The following is a 20,471-nucleotide window of genomic DNA, read 5'->3' on the forward strand; positions in this document are numbered from 1 at the left end:
GCACTAGAGGTAAGTTCTACTCTTAGTTCTATTACATAGACAACAGACTTAGAAAGGTGAAGGAACTGCCTCAGTGTTGAGAATTATTCATTTATTTGTTTGATGATTGTGTACTAAAATTATTCTCTTATTTGTGTGATTATTTAATTAATGATGTGTCTATATCATTAAGCTAGAAGCTTCACCAAGGACAGGGATCATGGCTTTTTTGCTTCTTCTTGCTTTCTGTTTTTTAATTTTTATTTTTTTCATCACGTATGTATCTCTTTCACTTTCTCTCTTCCTCATCTCTGTCTCTTTCTATGTAGTCAAATATTTAATGCCTACATGTTCTCTATTATGAAAAAATTGAGGCTCAGATATTGGAGTGACAACTAACCGGAGAGAACTACTTGTCTTGTCTAAGCCTCAGTTTCCCCAATGATTAAACTGAGATATTAATCCCATCTTGATGAGGCTCAGGGTTTTAAAGTGCCAGATACACAGCAGGTGCTCAACAAGTGTCTCCATTTTTTCCCTTCCCCAGGGCAGATGGTAAACTCCTCCTGGGCAGATCCAAGGTGAAATTATGCTCTTCTGACTTCTAAAACTGGCAGCTTGGTGCCAGAGTGCTTGTGGACACTTGATGAGCATTTGTTCATCAGATGAGCAGGTCCTGGCTACCCCCTAAGCAGGCCCATGGACCCCTTGGCTATCCACAAATCCTGCCTTCTTGGCACAATGGTGCAGCAGTTTCCCCTGGGTGGTTCTTCCCCTCACACACTCAAGGATCTCTTACTGCCTCAAGGTTCCTGTTCCCTGGAAAAACTTGCAAACTGGCAAATTTGCAAGTTTGTATTCCTCACTGTTTTAAAAACATACGGGAAGAAAGCAAAATTAAGGACAAGATAAACTTTAATAAAATAATTAGGCAATATTAACGTATTAGCTATGTGACCTCGAGCCAGTTATTCAATCTTTCTAAACCTTAGTAAAATGGAAATGATAATAAACTCACCAGTGATGTTAAGTGCTTAGTAATTAATAAGCACTCAAAAAATGTTCAACATTGTTCCTGTTTAAATGTATAAATCTCATTGCTCTATACTTGACACATAAGAGACACTTGACAAATGGTATATTATTATTATTATCATTATAGGATTAATGGGAATAGCGCTATAAAAACATCTGTGCTGAGCAAGCACAATGCCTTAAGTTTTATCTGAAATTCAGATTGGATGAGGGGTTTTGGACTTATGGTGGTGATGCTCATTCAAGCACATCTGTTGTACATTTTCTGGCAGTTTCTGAGATTTATATCCTGGAAGATACTGCCCCAGGCACAGTCATTTACCGAGCAGCAGCCAACGACCCAGAGGATGCTGTTTTGGAGGTAATTTATGCTTTGGGACAGAGAGTAACAGTGCCTAGTGGTTTTATGTGTGATTGAATTCAAATGTAAAGCCATGGAGGCAATCAAGTCAGTTATACCCACAACTTAGGTTTCAAACATACCTTTGCCTCAATTATCAGGATACTTTAGGTGAAAATGATTAAGGTCTGGGTTGTCCGGGTAATTGATTCCCTTCTAGTACATTCCATCCTGTGCACGCCGACCCAACCTAATCCTTAGGTAACTTTAGCAACAGATGTCATGACATTTCATTTTGTTCTTAGGAATCTTGGTTGTATACAGGTAGCGAAAGAATCCAGCTTTCTGGCAGAATTAATTTGTATTTCAAAACTCGAGGTCTCGTCCTCAGGTTTTATAATGCCCTAGATGGAGAGGAAACTATGGGCTTGGTACCAAGAGGCTTGGGTTTAAGTTCTTACTCTACTACTGCAAATCACTTAACACTTTTGCTTTGGTGTTTCAACTGTAAATTTGGGAAAATGATACCTGCTTTGTCTTGTCTCATATTGCTTTCTCTCATTATAATTAAACATAATATTTGATTATGTCTATATGAACACGAAAGTAGTTTTTAAACTGTAAAACATTTTGCAATTGATAGGCTTTACAATAATGTCTTAATTTTTGATGCCATATGGAATGGTTATGGCATTATTAAACTATAATATTTTAGCTAACGAATTGATAGAAAAGAATATTGTGTCTTTCATTTTTAGTGTTGTATTGCTTTCCCAGACTGGCTAAAAATTACAGAATTGTACGTGTTGATGCTGTACACTCAATATCTACAACTTTTGGTAATACTATTGGATACTTGCTCAAGGCAACTTGAGTCATACAAAATTTTCTTTAAGCAATAGATGACCACTAATATTTGAGGTATTGTCCACAAGGTTTTAAAAAGTATTGAGTATTCTTAAATAATTATGCAAGATTCCCCACACACATTTGTCTACTCCTTCTCCCAATAGCACATCCAGGAAGGGACTGGAAAGGTCACAGCTTTCTTTATAACATGCAATTAAACCACCTAATCATGCATATTGCTCCAAATCAACATGTTCAAGATTATAGGATGGAATGCAGCACTGAGCAGCTCCAGCCACACAGGAATCAGATATCATAACACAATTGCTTCCTTGGTATTCTCCATGGCAGCTCACCCACCTAAAATGTTGACATTACAGGGCGTAAAACACATCACAGTCCGATAAGGTTTAGTTGTGACTCCATGTACAATCAAAATGACTTACTAGACAATTAATGCAAGTAATTCATTTGAAATAAAGGACTTCTAAATGCTTGCTTATAGAGATAAAATGTTTTTGGTTCCTGCCCTACACTTTTCACAGAAGAGAATTTGTTCCTGGGTCATATTTGGAAGGCCTATGCAATGTTCTCTCAGAATTTCACCAATCATGGAATGACATTTCAGTGGTGACATAGGCGTGGAAACTTACATTTAGACACACTCCTACACACATCATTCTGACACAGTAGATCAGGCCAGATGCTATTCATGTACTCATTACTGGATAACAATATTCATTTGTCTGAGTCTTTATATTGATTCAGAGAAAAACAGGTTCTAGTATTAAGAAGAAGTTACCAATGTTTTGGGGCCTGATGATGATGATGATGATAGTAAAGATGATATTAATAACTATTAAGTGGTTATTATGTGATAGGCACATACTTTATATCATTGAATCCCCATGTTAATCCCTGAAGTAGATGCTATTGTTGCTATAGTATTACCTAATATATTGCTAAATGAAGTAATTTGCCTCAACAATAAGTAGTGGAGTGGCAATTCAAATTCATGTCCATCTTGCTCTGAATCTTGCATGTTTCCTATCATACCAACAGTTCCCAAAGTATTCCATAAAACACACATTTTACCAGATGCTCCATGAGAAAAATAAAAGATCCTGTAATCAAATTATTTTGGGAAATGATGTCTACACATCTCCCCTGAATTAACAATACACAGCACATTAAATTCCCCATGGAGTTGTCTAATAGAGAGATGTGTGTTTAATCAAATTTGTTCCAATTATTTGTCCACTGCACTTAAAAAATGTAACACCTGTTAACATCTTATACAATGCCTAACTAGAATCCACAGAGTAGGAAGATTGTGCTAGAACCCTCTGCAAGGTTGATCTAATATGATCTATCTCTGGGGTTATTAGAAAGATGAAAGACGAAATTCCATAGTAATTGCTGAATAAATGACAATGTAATGAATCTGGATTATATCCACTTCTAAACCTACCTAAATTCCAGGGCCAGGGCTTTTCATACTTCACCACCATTACTACTCTACATGTTAAGAGTCCCTGATACTTGTTCCGAGATGTAGAAAAAGTGGGACTTCTCATCTTCACAACAAAGAAAAGCTGAACAAAATGAAAATCAAAACTTTTCTTGGACACCTCAGGGCAAACTGCCACTCCAAAATCTGGAGTGACGGGTAAACAGAAAACTGATAGCCAACCTCTGCTTATTTGGCACAGAAGCTTCTGGAACCATAGACTGGTAGGAAGATTTACTTGGTAGCTTTGATGAATTACTGGAGGCTAAGTGTGGACTAGCAGGAGAGTGAGAAACTGTGTGTCACAGTCTTGTGGGGGTAGTCCTACACTTTCGTAAGTTTTACCGTTATGAACCTTACTAGGTTCTCACAGTCAAGATCCAAGAAAGAACACCTGTGTCTCTGGGAGAGGGAGGAGAAGAGAATCATGGTGAAATAATCCCAGAGTTTTCTGCATGACAAAGGCCTACTCTCCAAAGGAAAAGACTTCGCCTGAGCCTTATATTATCTGGGACTCATCTACCAGATTTTATATATGCACACATACCTGCATACACACACATACCCCTAGACATACCATATTCAAGCCTCAGAAGCCAAAGAGAAAGAGAAAATCTTGAAAGATGCCAGAGGGAAAAACACCTTACCTATAGAGGAACAGGATAAGAATTACAGCAGACTTTTCATTAGAAACCAAACAAAACAGGAGTGGAATGAAGTATTTAAAATGAAATTTTATTGATATTTAAATAAAATATATCCAATAAAATTACATCAAGTCATCAAATTCCATACCTTAGATATATCCAATTTTAAATTGAGGTCAAGTGTACCTCAAATAAACAAAAAAAGCTAAGGAGAAATAAAGACTTTCTCAGACAAACAAAAACTAGGAAATTCATGACCACCAGACACCTGTCCTGCAAAAAATGTTAAAGGAAGTTTCAGGGAGAAAGCAAATTATACGGCGCAGAAACTTGGATCTGCATAAAGAAGGATATAGAAGGAATGAATGAAGGTAAAGTACATGTATTTCTCTTTTTAGTTGATCTAAAAGATCACTTTAATAGTAACAGTATATTGGGTGATTATATCACGTGCATAAGTGAAATGAATGGCAGCAACATCATAAGTGACAAGAGGAAAAACTGGAAATAAGAACTCTCTTATAAGATACCCACACTATCTATAAAGTCATATAGTGTTATTTGAAGCTACACTTAGATTAGTCAAAATTGTATATTGCATGTATCTTGGAGTAGAATGCTGCTGACAAAGGCCCCAGGGAAGAAACAGGCTTAGCATTTATTTGGAAGGCACCACAAAGATATCAATTTGACTGAAGAGCAAAGAGTGAGTGAGGGAATTAGAAAGATGACATTGGAGATGTAGCCAGCATCAGATGTTGTGGGTCTTTTCAAACATTGGTAAGGACTCTGGATCTTCTTTTGACTAATGTGGGATTAATCCCATTGGAAAGTTTTGGTAGGGGAATAAATCATATTAATAATATTTTTAAAAGATCACACTATCTTCTGTGTGAAAAAGTTGACTGTCAAGAGGCGAGAGTGGAAGCAGGGAGACCATTTAGAGGTGACTGCCACAGTCCAGGTGAGAGATGATGCGGGCATTCGGGGTGGTGAGAAGTTATTGCATTTTACATATTTTTCCCAACATTTCATTATAGAAAATTTTAAACATACCAAAAAGGTGAAAGAGCTGAAAAACTGAGAGTGAACACCCACATACCCACCACTAGATTCTATCATTAATATTTTACTGTCTCTGCATTATCACACCATTATCTGTTTTTGTATCCATATATGAATTCCTCTTATTTTATTTGTGCACTTCAAAGTAAGTTGCAAACATGATTACCCTTTCCTCCTAAACAGGTTGGGAGTTTGCATATATTTTGGAGGTAATGTTGACAGACTTGACAAATTGGGTGTGGGATATAATGGAAAGAGAGGGATCAAGATAGTTTCCAGGTTTTTGGCCTGAGCAACTCACTAAAGAGAAATGAGGTTGAGGAGGAAAATTGTGTGCTTTGTTTTGACCATGTTTAGATTGAGAAGCCAATTAGACATCCAGAAAGAGTAGGCAACTAGGTTTAAAAATATGTAGTTCATCAAAGACATGGGGCCTGGAGTGTCAAGGTGGAATTACCAGTTTGTACACAGTGTTTACAGCCTGGAACCAAATGAGATTACCTCCGGTGGTTAGAAGGAAGAGGAGGATTGAGCAAATGAGATTGAACAGGACCAGTAAGGTAAAAGGAAAATCAGGAGAGTGGAGTGTCTCCCAGAAGTATAGGGCTGTCACTGGTAGAGGGTCGTGACTGCAAGTTGTCCAGGTTCTTGGCATTTTGAACAAAGAATTGGACAAAACGCCCAGCAAAGCAAAGAATGAATGAGGCAATGAAAGAACAAAGCAGGGATTAATTGAAAACGAAAGTACACTCCACAGTGTGGGAGCAGACCTGAGCAGCAGCTCCAGGGCAAGGATACAGGATCTTCTTGGGTTCAAATACCCGCTAGAAGTTTCCCATTGGCCACATCCCGCTTACCTCATGTAAACAAAAATGGTAGTCCGCAATCAGTCTGATTTGTTGCAGAAAGCAACCAACCAGAGGCTGAAGTGAAGTTATAAAGGTCACATTCCTGTGCAAACATCTGATTGGTTGCAAAAAGTAACCAACAAGAGGCTAGGGTGAAGTTACAAAGTTATACTTCTATGCAAGCAAAGGCTCTGCCCGCAATCAGTCTGGTTGGTTGTGGACAGCAACCATTCAGAGGCTGGAGTGAAGTTAAAAAGTTGCAAAGGAAGACTGGACCCGCAATCAGGCTGATTTATTGCAGACAGCCAATTTCCCATCTGCAGTGCAGAAAAGGTGAGGTTGTTTGCAAAGGGTGAAGCCTCTGATCCTTTTGTTACTTAGGTGTGGAAAGTTAGAGATTTCCTTTCAATTTAGTTTTAGGAAGTCCTTGTGAAACAGCCTTAGGTTGCCTGCCTCCAGACCCTATTTTCCTGTCTCAGGACGATGTATTTCAAGGAGAGATTGGTCAAGTGCAGCTGAGATGTTGAGGGAGATGAGAACTGAGATGACCAATCACTGAAGTGGCAAATGTTAATTGCTAGAACTCAGACAAGTACCTGGCACATAGGAGGTGTTTAATGAGTGAATGAATGGAGATCTTTGGTGACCTTGATAAGTGGGTTCATTTGGTGAAGTGAGAATGAAAGTCTAATTGGAGAAGTTTCAAGAGAATGATAGATGAGGAAAGTAGCAATAGTGAGCAGAGACAACTTTCAAAGAATTTTCCTAAAAAGCAGAGCAGGAAAATAGGATAGTACCTAAAGGAGATTTTGGAATCAAGGGAAATTTTTACTTTGGAATGATGAGAAATATTCTAGCATGTTCTATGTGGATAGGGATAATCCAATAGAGAGGAGAAAATGAATAATGCAGGAGTTAGTGACAACAGTTGTTGAAGTGATGGCATCCAGGCATGAGTGGAGGGCCTGCTGTCAGAAGCACAGTTTGTTTATAGAACCAGGGAGGAAGATGGGGTATCAGGTGACATATTCTAAAAGGCAAGTAGGGTAATTGCATGTTCATTCTGTTGCCCTTACAACAATTGTGTGTGTGTGTGTGTGTGTGTGGCGGCGGGGGGTGGGGGGGGGCGCGGTATGTATTTGAGACGGAGTCTCACTCTCTTGCCCAGGCTGGAATGCAGTGACATGATCATAGCTCATTGAAGTCTCAACCTCCCAGGCTCAGGTGATCCTCCCATCTCAACTTCCTAAGTAGCTGGGACTACAGGTGCATGTCGCCACCACTGGCTAATTTTTTAAATTTTTGTAGAAACAGTGTCCTGCTATGTTTCCCAGGCTGGTGTCAAACTCCTGGGCTCAAGCGATTGTCCTGTTTGGCCTCCATAAATGCTGGGATTACAGGTGCGAGTCACTGTATCAGACCAAAAATTATTTATTGAGTGCTTATTTGTCCCAAGCAATGTTCTAAGAAGTGGGGCTTTAACAGTGAAGGAAAGAGACAAAAATCTCTGCTCTCATGGAGCTGATATTCTAGTGGTAGGAAGATTGCCCATATATTTTGGTATATCAGATGCTGCCAAGTGTGATGGAGCAAAATGAAGCAGTGAAAAGGATAAGGAACTCTATAAAGGAATAGTTTGCAATTTTAAAACGATAATCAAGGATTTTAAATAGTGGCAGTGGATATTTTCTTCTGATTGCTTCCACTCAGTGAAATAAGAAATGAGGCCAGTAGCAGAGAGTGAGGAGAGGGAGGGGGCTGCGGGGAGTGCTGGAGACCTGAAGAAGGGGAAAAAGCACGAATTTGCTGCCTCCAAGAAAAGGAGAGGGAATTGTCCAGAGAAATGTGAAAGGGAAAGGGAACATTCAGAGAAGAGGTGGAGGATGTAGGGGAGATTGCTGATGAGAGACTAAATTTTTGAGGACACATTGAAAGGGTTTGATGATGTCAGTGGGATAAGCGGTTGTCCTGGTGAGAAGGACTGAACTTCCTGGGATGACTGAGGTATGTGAGGTATGATGGATATGTCCCAGTGGTTGCTTAAAGGTGGTAAGAGGTGAATAGTCCTCACTGATTATAATTTATGCTTAAGACTAGTCTCTTAGGACATTTAAATGGTTGATATAGTCATTGCCCTTGAAGGACAATAAGGGTGGCTATCTTTTTGGGAACAGAAAGAGCTCTTTGGGGTTTTCTTAAAACCCACTGTGGTCAGTGTCAAGAAGGAGAGGATGTGAAAGGGGTGGGAACCCATTCAAGGTGTCACTACACATGAATCCATAATTTAAGTCTATTCACAGCAACAAAATGAAGATTTGTCAATGGTTAAACTGTTCAGAGCAAACAGCCAACAAAACAGGACAAAACAAAAATGTTTTGCCGTTCATGTAATACCACATCACTTGGGTGGTGCCGATGCACACAAATCTTTTCTCATGTTTATTAAAAAGATGAGATTACCTAGAGATGTAAACCTTTTGCACCTAGTAGAAAAACTAACTCTTTGGGCTACTTGATGCCAATTTACATAGCAAGGGAATGGTTTGCTTTTACCTAATTGGTTGGTGGTCCTGTAGACATATCAATGCTTTTATAAAATTGTGTTATCTGTGTTCTTCCTTCACATAAACAGGCAGTGGGCCTTGTTTTTCTTAATTCATAGTAGACTCTCAGGAAATGTTTGCAGAATCACTTGAGAGATTAATTTCTGGGTTGCTCCCACTGTCCTGGTCTTCTACCCTAACGTCGTCTTAAAATTTTATCTTTTTGTGACACCAAGAGAACAGGGGGAAAAGGTTTGAGTCATATGATATGATGTTAGATAATTTTGTTATATGATGAAATATCATTTAGTTTAGTCATAGAGTGGCCAAAAAAACGAGAATGGAGGCAATTATCTGTATGATTCAAGCTAAAAAACAATTTGGCTTGAAGTAGCTATATAATTTTGGAAAAGTGATTTTAAGAAGAGCTTTAATTATCTAGAAAACATCTTTAATTCTCCACATGAAAGTCAGGTATTTGGAGAAAACCACAATAATAGTTTTAACAAATATTTTTCCGGCAGTTGTTTACTTCATAGTTGCACAACTTGCAACATCCTCCACAAGATGGCATGCAAGTTTGTAACATACTATAGCCAGTAGTCATGCCATTGCTAAATCATTTTGCTGCAAGCAATAAAGTCTGAACAATTGCACAATGAGTTATTATTTTCTATGTTACACACTGCAAATATATACATTCTGGCAATGTTTCCTGCAGGTAAAGATGATTGTTTTACAGAGGTATGTTTGTCTCTGAGTGTAATTATTTGAGGATATATGAAAAGAAATCAATAATTTAAGTCTTTTCATGCAAGATGAAGATTTGGCGTCAGTTAGCATGTTTAAGGTCAACAGTTTGTTGAAGGCCCAAGACAAAACAAACAAAAATGTCCTGATGTTCACATTTGAAAAAGAAATTTTTATGAGGCTAAGGAAGGAATTATAATAAAATATTTGTTTTTAGGAGGATTTATTTCATTGTTTTAAAGTATTCCTGAAAATATTTCCTGGAACAACTGGGAAATAGCATGGCAATTCATGGTGCATATTACTGTGGTTCTTTGTCTTGACTGCAACAATAGAACCAAGTGGGATGATTTTAATAAAACACAAACGCCAGGGCACCCTCTCAGACCAATTAAGTCAGAATCTGTGGGAATGGGCCCAGGCATCAGTATTGTTTAAAATCTCCCTAGGCATTCTGATGGTACCTGAGGCATCAATGTTCACTGACAGTATTGATTGCCTTCTCATTTGCTCATGACAGGCATCACTAATTGATCCTGAGCTCACCTTTTCTCTCAGTACAATGCTCTGGGTAGCCCTTACCAATCAATTCAGAGATGAAATGAAGCCCACTTGCTATCAGACTTGTCAAAGAATATGGGAGGGACAGAATTAAATGCTACTCACATATAAGGTGATTGATTTCCTAATGTGGTAACTAACTCTGCTTTCTAGTATGATTCAGCCAAACAATTATTTCAGCCTTCTACAACAAAGGAAATTTTAGGGACTGCGGTGGACAATATCCATGCTCTTCCCATATCCCTTTGGATACCTTTTTGCCATTTTTGTGTGGTGCACCCTATTCCCCACCAGTTTCAACGTGCTTCTGCTGCTCCATCAGCCAGAAGAGAGGGCTGCCTTTGGGTGTTTGTTGCAGGTTGAAAAAACAAAAAGTACCTGGGAATTTACGTCTCCCTGGAGTAACCCTTAACCACTGAATGAATATGAAAGCCCCATCTTTTTTCCTTGTGTGGGGACAACTCTGAGGCAGAACGTGCACTCCTGAGCTTGCCTACAGGGCCAAGCTAAAGCTGCATCTGTGGTATTTTGCAATCACTCTTTTGCTTGGCCTCCTTGCCATCTCAGTCCCTCTTCCACAGTTTTTCTGAAGCGCTTACTAAATAACTTGCACAAAAATTTTCATTTTAGGGTCTGTTTCTGGGGAAATCTTAAGATACATACCAAAAACGAAGGCCCCTGAGCTGGAAGAGAACCTATATAAACTAATGTGTTAAATCACGCAGAGTTAATCTGTCTAATGGGAACATGTGAAAGAATGATAAATACCGGTCTACTCAGATCTATGAAAGATATAGGTCTGAAATAGATTACCGGATTGAGGTGCCAAAAAAAAAAAAAAAAAAAAAAGGAGATGTGCTATAGCAAGATCCTAGACTTGGCTGCACTGTGAAGTTATACACCGTTTAACAAATATTCGTTCCCAGGTTACACCCCCGAGATTCTGATTTCATTGGTCTCAGGTGTGTTCTGGACATTGTCCCATTTAAAGCTCTCCAGGTGGTTCCATTGTATAACCAAGGTTGAAAATCGCTTTAAAAGAACCAGATTTAGAGTACATAAACATTACTTTGGTCAGCCTGTTAGAAATTCACATTCCTGGGCCTGCCTACACCAGGTATTATGATTCAATAATTCTGCGTATTTTACAAATATTTGTTTTCAGATGCCTTAGCTGCCACCAGGGAAACAGTAAACACCTGGGTAAGTCCACTGAGAACATCTGGCTAGGTCAAGGATGGCAAATCCTATTCCACTTGCATACCCTCTCTTATTGATGCATAGAGGCTCTCAGGAGTGTTGAGAAGGATTCTGAGGCTAGGTCTGGGTTCAGAAAGCAAAGATACTACAGCGACTTGCATAGAGGTGTCTAGCTTTATAGCTAGCTATAAGGACAATGTATTAGAGTGGTTAATAAGGATTTGTGCTAGGAAGGATAATGGCTCTAATAGTCCAGTGCAAGTGTATAGGTAAAAAACCTTTCCTACTGCTTATAAAGTGGATGTACGAGAGGGATCTAATATACTCTGGAGGAAAGGAAAAAGGATTTCATGTGAAGTCTCAAGCTTTCAAGGGCAAGCATATGTCCCATGGTACTTCCTTTTTTTTTTTTTTTTTGAGACAGAGTCTTGCTCTGTCGCCCAGGCTGGAGTACCGTGGCGCGATCTTGGCTCACTGCAACCTCCGCCCCCAGGGTTCAAGCAATTCTCCTGCCTCGGCCTCCCTAGTAGCTGGGATTACAGGTGTGTGCTACCACACCTGGTTAATTTACAAGTTCTAACATAGAAAGGCATATTGTATTTCTCCCAGGAAAGTAGTCTTCTATGAGACCAGCACAATAACACAATGGCTCTGGAGTCAGAAAGACTTGGGTTTGAATTTCAGCCTAACCACTCACTAGTTATGTGTTCATGGGCCACTTCCTTAACATTTGCAAGCCTCAGCTTCCTCACCTGTAAAATGGGCTAGCATCATCTCAAGAATTAAATGAATTCATTAAGAAAAATCTGAGCACAGGGTCAGAGTAACTGATAGCTATCACCATTGTTATTTTTATTATCAATGATGATAAGAACCCAGAAGAATCCAGCCATGGTTCCTATGTCCCTGCTCTTGAAGCACCCAGCTTGCGAGCTGTCAGAGGGGCTCTAACTCTTCTCATTATGTTTGACCTGAAGTTTGGGCACTGACATTTCCAATTCCCGAGATTCTTTAAAAGCAAATAGTCATGAACAAGGCTTTCAGAGAAGGGAATAAAGTGGCTTCTGTGTGTAAGTCCATCCGGAAAAACTGATGGCTCCTTTTGACACACATTCTCACCTGTAATCTGTGCTCATGCCTCAGAACCTGGGAGTTGTGTTGCCATTGTTATTTTATAGCTCAAATATTTCTTCACCAGTTGATGGCATCATTACAGATACAGTGGGAGGGGAAAAAAACAAATAGAAAAAGAATCTTAGTTGCCTGGCCCACAGACAGTTAATTTCTCATTCCTAGGACTGCTTTCCTGTTCGGGGAATCTTTCATTTAGGTGGCTTTCCCAGTGATGGCCCTGGCTGCCTAGCAACCACCATCTCCAGACCTTCCCTAAAAGACGGCGGGAGTTGTTCATATCAGTGTCATCAAATTTTTTTTTTTTTTAAAAAAAGGATATTGAATTTTATGAAAAATTAAACCTCATGAAGATGTAGCTTCCCAATGTGCATTGCTTCCCAAACAATTGTTGACAACTGTGTGACACTGAAATTGAATTAGGAACTGCAAATTTTGGAATGGCTACAAACATAAATGCAACCGTCTTTTAAAAATCATATATATTTATACATAACCAGACCCAGTGTGTACGAGTGCTCTCAGGTAATTTAACCACAACCTCCTTTCATCCTTTCTCCATGAAACAAGCATTATAATTCCTGTGTTTGACATAAAAGTAAATATACGATGGATTTGCCTGTGTTCCTGAATGCTAATATTCTACATTGCTCTACAGAAAGAGCAGAAATCAAGTCCATCTTATTTATATGTATGAGAATGGAGGGTATGAATTAAAATGAATCAGAACATGATGATTCATCAGCAAGTTGATAAATTAAAAGGTCACTCATTCCTCCAAAAGATTTTGAGGTTGCTTTGCAATTCTTCTGGGCTTAATCTTCTCTATTAAATGATCTTTGTGTCTACACAATTATTAAGTAAATAGCACTCAGGGTAATGAACTCTTGATATTAATCCTCTTATGGATTTTTGCCCTGGATTTTTCTGGTCATTTGATTCTCACCTAGATTAGAGACCCTGACTTCCACTGTTGTCTTTCTCAAGAAGTTTGTCTTAGGGATACAATGTAGAGAACAGAGAGTCATGATGTAAAGTGACTAAAGACTCAGCTCTCAAACTGGGGACAAGTCACTTGAGTTTTCTAGGCCTCAGTGTTTCCTGTCTGTGAGATAGGGATAATATCAGTATCTATGACATAGAGTTATTGTGAGAATTAAAAGACAACGTATTTGAGGCACTTAACAGAATAACTGGAAGGTAGTATAAATGAAAATCAATGAGAGGTTAAAAAAACAACTTGATAAAATATTGCCTGTGCCTACACATACAAATTCAGATGAACAGACGTCTCAATATTTCATATTTTTTTTCCTTCTTCTTCAGCTCCATGACCTCCCTCCCCACAAAAGCCCATCCTTTCCATCAACATGCAAACAAACAAAATTATGCCTGAGTTCTTATTAAACAGTCAGCATGTTTCTCTAAATGTAAACTCCTTTTTATTTAATTTTAGCATTGGGGGAAGTGTTGTGAGAAACTTTCAGATAACACACTGAACATAAAAGAATAGGAAAACTCACTTTTCTATTCTTGAAAAGGAATAGAAACTTGAAAGAATTGAAACTTGAAATTGGTTGAACAGAATGTAATTTCATCATCATCATCATCATCAGTTACAACCATTTACTGAGAGTCTATCATATATGGCTGGGGGTCAGGGGAGTGGGAATGGGCTCAGAGCACAAAGAGATTTCAGGTCTGGTTTTTAGAGATGTGTGGAACCTTGCCAGGGAAGTAGCTGATGTATCTGCAATATTTTGCTTTCTCTTTACTGTCCAATAAACAGTACCTCATTTCCCCGGAGGGCTCTGGCTTTACAATCAACAGCATCGGAACAATTTCCACAGCAGCAGTTTTTGATTTTGAAAGTGGATCTAGAAGGTAAATACTGCTACTGGGTTTTCATTCGAAATGCCAGTTCTTTGGTTGGTATTTCCCTTTTCATGAATATTTTCCCTCATCTGGCCTTGATGTGCTCCCAAAATTAAGATGCTTTTGATGTGTGTGTGTGTGTGTGTGTGTGTTTTAATGAGATCATTACTTAACCTATAGTTGCATGGTGGCTGGTTGATGCTAGACTTGGCGTTGGGGCTCCTCTCTGCATCATCCTGTTTTCAGAGTGAAGCCACGATTATTTTGGGGGTGGCATTTGCATCCTGCTGTGGAAGTAGGTGAGCACTCCTCTCTGGATACCTGTGACACAGAATTCATTCACAGTGTAATACAGTATCTTTAAAAAGTTAATGCACTGACATTACATCTGCCAAGTGGGTAGCCACTGGTTCAAGTTATTATTTTTATTTTTATAGTGATTTTTGTGAACACCCTTTTCAGTAATATGTTCTGCATCAATGTGCTTCATAGGAAAAGGAAATGGACCTTTAAACCTTTCCAATCAAATTGCTCCTGAATCTGATAAGAGATTCTTTTCTATTATGAAAGCTGAGGATAGCATACATCCTAAGTGTTAGCATCTTTAGAAGAGAAGTCCAGTGGAGGCCGGGCATGGTGGCTCACGCCTGTAATCCCAGCATTTTAGGAGGCCGAGGTGGGTGGATTTCGAGGTCAGGAGATCGAGACCATCCTGGCTAACACGGTGAAACTCCGTCTCTACTAAAAATACAAAAAATTAGGCAGGCATAGTGGTGGGCACCTGTAGTCCCAGCTACTCGGGAGGCTGAGGCAGGAGAATGGCGTGAACCCAGGAGGCAGAGCTTGCAGTGAGCCAAGATCGTGCCACTGCACTGCGCTCCAGCCTGGGTGACAGAGCAAGACTCTGTCTCAAAAAAAAAAAAAAAAAAAAAAAGAAGAGCAGTCCATCGGAGACTAGGGGCCCACACATCATATGAGATTACCTCTCAGTGAAACAGATTAGGAGTTCAAAACTGGACGAGATCTGCAGCATTAAAGAATTCAAGTTACGTGGGGTCTAGCTGAATGCTGGAGGGTTGATGACAGCAAGGAAGGAAGAAAGCAATGAGTCTTTCTGACATTTTCACTTTTTTTTTTTTTTTTTTTGAGATGGAGTCTCACTCTGTCACCCAGGTTGGAGTGCAGTGGTGCGAATTTGGCTCACTGCAACTTCTACTTCCTGGATTCAAGTGATTCACCTGCCTCAGCCTCCTGAGTAGCTGGGAGATTACAGGCATGTGCCACCACGCCCGGTTAATTTTTGTATTTTTAGTAGAGATGGAGTTTCACCATGTTGGCCAGGCTGGTCTCAAATTCCTGACCTCAGGTAATACAGCTGCCTCGGCCTCCCAAAATGCTGGGATTACAGGTGTGAGCCACCATGCTTGGCCAAAAAAAGGGATATGCTTTCTTCTGCCAACTTCTTAAAGTCAGCTGTATGCATTATCTTTATATAATTTTTTAGTAGAAATTGCCAGACTCTTTATCCATTTTCCTTTAATCTCACTGCTGTGCCCCATGACAAACAATTATTTAAATTATCTTATTTCATAAATTGCTCTGGGAATAATGGATTATAGCCATCACAGTTTTGTTTTTCTTTTCTTTTTGGCCTGGTGTACCTCATGGAAGAGTGATTATGCACCAGCAAGGTATTTATAAATCCCCAGATTTGTTAACAATGGGAGTAAAAGTTGTTAATGAGTTTTTAACAAACTAACTTTTTCTTGATAAGTGAAAACTAAATCTTTCCTTTTTCTCAGTATGATTTAAATCAGAGGAGCTAACATGGGACAACTTAACCCTTGTTTGCAGGATTCGAATAAATAAGTATTTGGCTAAAGCTTTGCAATGGGACCTCATTGAAGTTTTACAGAGAGTACGCTATTCCTTAATTTTCTTCTTAGCTGCAGAGCTTTTAGGGTCACTGAGCAGACCTTTAAGTGAGAGTCAAGGAAATTTGGAAATGCCTCACTGATTTTTATCAATTGTCTCCGTTCTTTCCTTTCAGAAAAGATATAGGGGCCATGAAATCACTTGTTCAAATCCTGATGAAAGTGTTAGAAAGGCTCATTGCTTTCTTCCTTCCTTGCTGTCATCAACCCTCCAGCATTCAGGTAGACCACAGGTAACTTGAATTCTTTAATGCTGCGGATCTCGTCCACATCTTATTCCTTCTATTCTTGTAGTTAAGGCTTCCCAGAATTATTTATTTATTTATTTATTTATTTATTTATTTATTTATTTAAGATGGAATCTCGCTCTGTTGCCCAGGCTGGAGTGTGGTGGCGCAATCTTGGCTCACTGCAAGCTCCACCTCCCGGGTTCATGCCATTCTCCTGCCTCAGCCTCCTGAGTAGCTGGGACTACAGGTGCCCACCACCACGCCCAGCTAACTTTGTGTGTGTGTGTGTGTGTGTAATTTTTAGTAGAGACAGGGTTTCACTGTATTAGCCAGGATGGTCTCAATCTCCTGACCTTACGATCTGCCTACCTCAGCCTCCCAAAGTGCTGGGATTACAGGTATGAGCCACCGCGCCCAGCCCAGAATTATTTTTTAAGTGTCTTTATTCTTAAAAGAGATTGACTTGTGGTTTTTGTCAACAGTATCTCATAGATAATCTTCTTGTAGGAAAAATTATGAAAGAAGAGGGATATTGAAAACTGGTTTAGTTTTTATTACAAATGGAAGAAAAACAGTCAGTTTGGTCTTAATAGTAAATTTCAAGTACTTTTTTTTATTTTTCTGAAGAGATAACCAACTCTCTCAGTTTGGCTGGAACAGGGGAGTTTTCTGGGATGGGAGATTTACAGTGCTAAATCTCTGGACCTGGACAGTCCTGGGCAAATTGGGGGAGTTGGCCTACCCAAGATCATACTTTATGGATGTGAACATTCATCTTTCCATTAGGATACATTCAGTTTCATCATTTTGAGCACTCTTTTGCCTCAAACCCCTACACATCTCTGTTAAAATAGAATCCCGTTAGTCATCTAACTGTCCTAATATCCCCCCATAGTCATTAAATTGTTTTGAAATGTTCTTAACAGCTTCTCCTCTGCATTTGTCTGTTTCCAAAATTGAAACATCAGTGTTTGGAAGGTAAGAACCGATAGCCATAAGCTCTGTTTGCTATAACATGCTAAGGATTATCCCCTTGCCTTTTCATTGTATATGGAGATTAGCAGACTTTTCTAAGTTCCTGCCTGTCCTATCAACTGACTTGACTGATTTAGTCCTTAACAAAATGTTAGCCATTTCTAACTGTTAAAATAACTGGCTTGATTGACACTTTAACTAGATGAATCGATTGTTTTAACTGATTGTTGTAACTAAACAGATTCTACTTCTGTGAAAGCCTGTTAGTTTCTATAAAATCTCAGCTGTCTTTCTTGTGGCTTCATTTTCAGTTTTTCACTGATTATTAAAGTGGTTGATTCTGGAGGACTGTTCACAACTGGAAATCTAAAGATTTTTCTCATCAATGTAAACAATAAGGACCCCGTTCTTACCTGCAGGTAAGATCATAAAACATAATATTTTAGTTTGAGCTTGAAAATTGAATTTGAAAATGTTTTACAAATTCATTATTAAATTTTTATGTTTGCTTTGTTTTTTTTTTTGAGAAGGGAAATAAGCGAGTAAGATGTAAACAACTACTTTAAGATGTAAGATTTTTAAAAAAGGGTTTTCTAAAAACTGAAAGCAAAATAATTTTAGAGTGTAAAGTGTATTGAAATTGCAATAGTATAAAGTGTTATTAGTGCAATATGTTCTTAGTGTCTTACTTATGTTGGATTATCTCTATCCTCAAAGGAGAGTCTGGCTAATATTATCATCAAGGAGTTTATAAAACCATATTGAGGGTCAACAATGATTCAGTATAAGAACCAGTAAGAAGCTGGTTCTTACAGAAGGATAAGAGCACAGTGATTAAGCATACAGGCTCTCTAGAGCCAGATAGGCCCAGGGTCAACTCCTCTCTCAGCCACCTTGATATTTACTTCTGAAAGTTACCTAAGGTCTTACAATTTCCATTTCCATGTCTGTAAAATGAGGACAAAAAATGGTCCCTACTTCCTAGGGTTGCTGCGAGGAAATTCAGGAACACTTAAAAAATGCTTAGGAGTTTGTCTAAACTGTAGGTAAGTGCTCAATAAATGGGTTGCTTGTTAAGCTCATGGTCACAAATTCCACTCTTATCATTGCAATCTCCGACCTCCTACTCTTTTGCCACCATAAAGTGAAGAAAAGAATACAAAGCAAGCAAATGCCTCTCTCATAATTTTTCCTTTTAAAACACGTTTACTAAATATTGAAAATGCTGTCTCGAGTGTGACTTCCATAAACTCAACTTGGCACAATAAAGTTGACATCACACTGGATGAAGAAATTCCAATTGGGAAAATCATTGGAGCGCCAGGCAACAGATGAAGATAACCTGGGGGATTTAACCTGTGAACTAGATCCACAGAATGATTACTTTGCAGTTGACAAAGGTAGGTTGAGAAATGTTCTTGACAAATTATATATCCTATCATATGCTATTGCCGTCTTCTGTTGATCTTTTTATTTCCTCCACAGACTGAGTTTCTTGGGGTTACATATCAGTCTTCCTCGTTTTAAGAACCTCAACATGAAGCACATAGTAGATGCTTCATAAACATCTGTTGAATAACTCTCTGTGAGACCCAAGTCTTTGTTCACTCATGAGCTAACATGTGGCTGTTCATCTGCTACAAAGCAGCAGTCCTAGCCCTTCACTGAACATACCCTTCTAGCACATCTTCTCAGATCTAACTAACTCTACTCTGTACTTCAGGTCCAAATTTTTTGAGAGAGAGAATTGGATTGGACTTTCTAGAGTCACTCATTCATTCCTCATACAATCAGCTGTGGCTGAGACCAGGGGCGGGTCAGATTGTGTGGTATTTAAAGCTTCGTCTAGGGCTGAGTAAGGAAGGTGGTCATCTTAGCACATAGGGTGGTTTAAGCCATTGTAGCCAATGCTGTCAATATCCTACTCATACCTCCTCAAGCCTTAACAATTCAGTGCAGCACCCAATTTCCACCTGCTAGTATATGCATTTCTTTGCTTCAGGTATTATTGGGATCTGATATCTTCTCTGCCTTGCCCCACCCCCCAAGAAGTGTTAGAGAACTACTACCTGCTAGGAGTTATCAGTCAATGAATAAAGGGAATTGGTGCACTCTAGTTCTTTGCCTCTGGTGGGGGACAATTTTGAATGTGCATTCTACACTGGCTTCCAGGGATCCCAGGATTATTAAATTCTAGCTTCCCACAGTAATGACTTGTTTGATAATGTACTTTTTATTGGGATTTTTCCTTCCCTGTATGACTTTCCTTATGCCACATAGCTCTGAGCACCGCCCAAATAAACTACTTTCACTCAAATCCCCATTTCAGATTCTGTCTCTAGAGGAGCCCCCAGTCATGATAGCCACCATTCCCTCTTACCTAAGTTAATGCTCATTTGTCTTAACTGGGCTTCTTCTTTCACCCTTACTGCCTCCAATAATCTCCACAGAGCAGCTAGAATAATTTTTTGAAGTCAAACTGGATCATATTCCTCCCCTGTGTAAAATCCTCCTTGGATTTTCCTTTGCATTCGGAATGCAATCCAAACTTCTTACCTCACTCCCAAGGTATTTTCTCTGGCCCTTGTATCTTTCTCCAACCTCATCCTGTTCCTTGGCCACCTTGGTCCATTATACTGAAACCAAACAACTAGGCTGCCTGCCTTGGGATGTCTGCTCTTGTGTTTTTCAGGATCTGACCATTAGACCTTATTTTAAAAAATCACATTACAGTTTTCATTTTCTTAATAATATGTCTGTTCGAATTTTGTATTGTGATTTTCTACACTTGCTTAGTGTTTGTCTCCAAGCCCAGACTATAAATTTGATAAATGCAGAGATTGCACTTCATTGTAGCATATACAGAGCTTAGCACAGTTCCCTGGCACATAATTGGCACTCAGTAAATGTTTGTCGAGTGGATAAGTGGATGGATGTGTGGAAAGAAGCACAGTGAGTTATGGTTCGTGTTTTCATTTATCATACTCTCTACTGGGAAT

The sequence above is a fragment of the Theropithecus gelada genome, chromosome 2, assembly GCF_003255815.1.
Source record: "Theropithecus gelada isolate Dixy chromosome 2, Tgel_1.0, whole genome shotgun sequence".
NCBI lineage: Eukaryota > Metazoa > Chordata > Mammalia > Primates > Cercopithecidae > Theropithecus > Theropithecus gelada.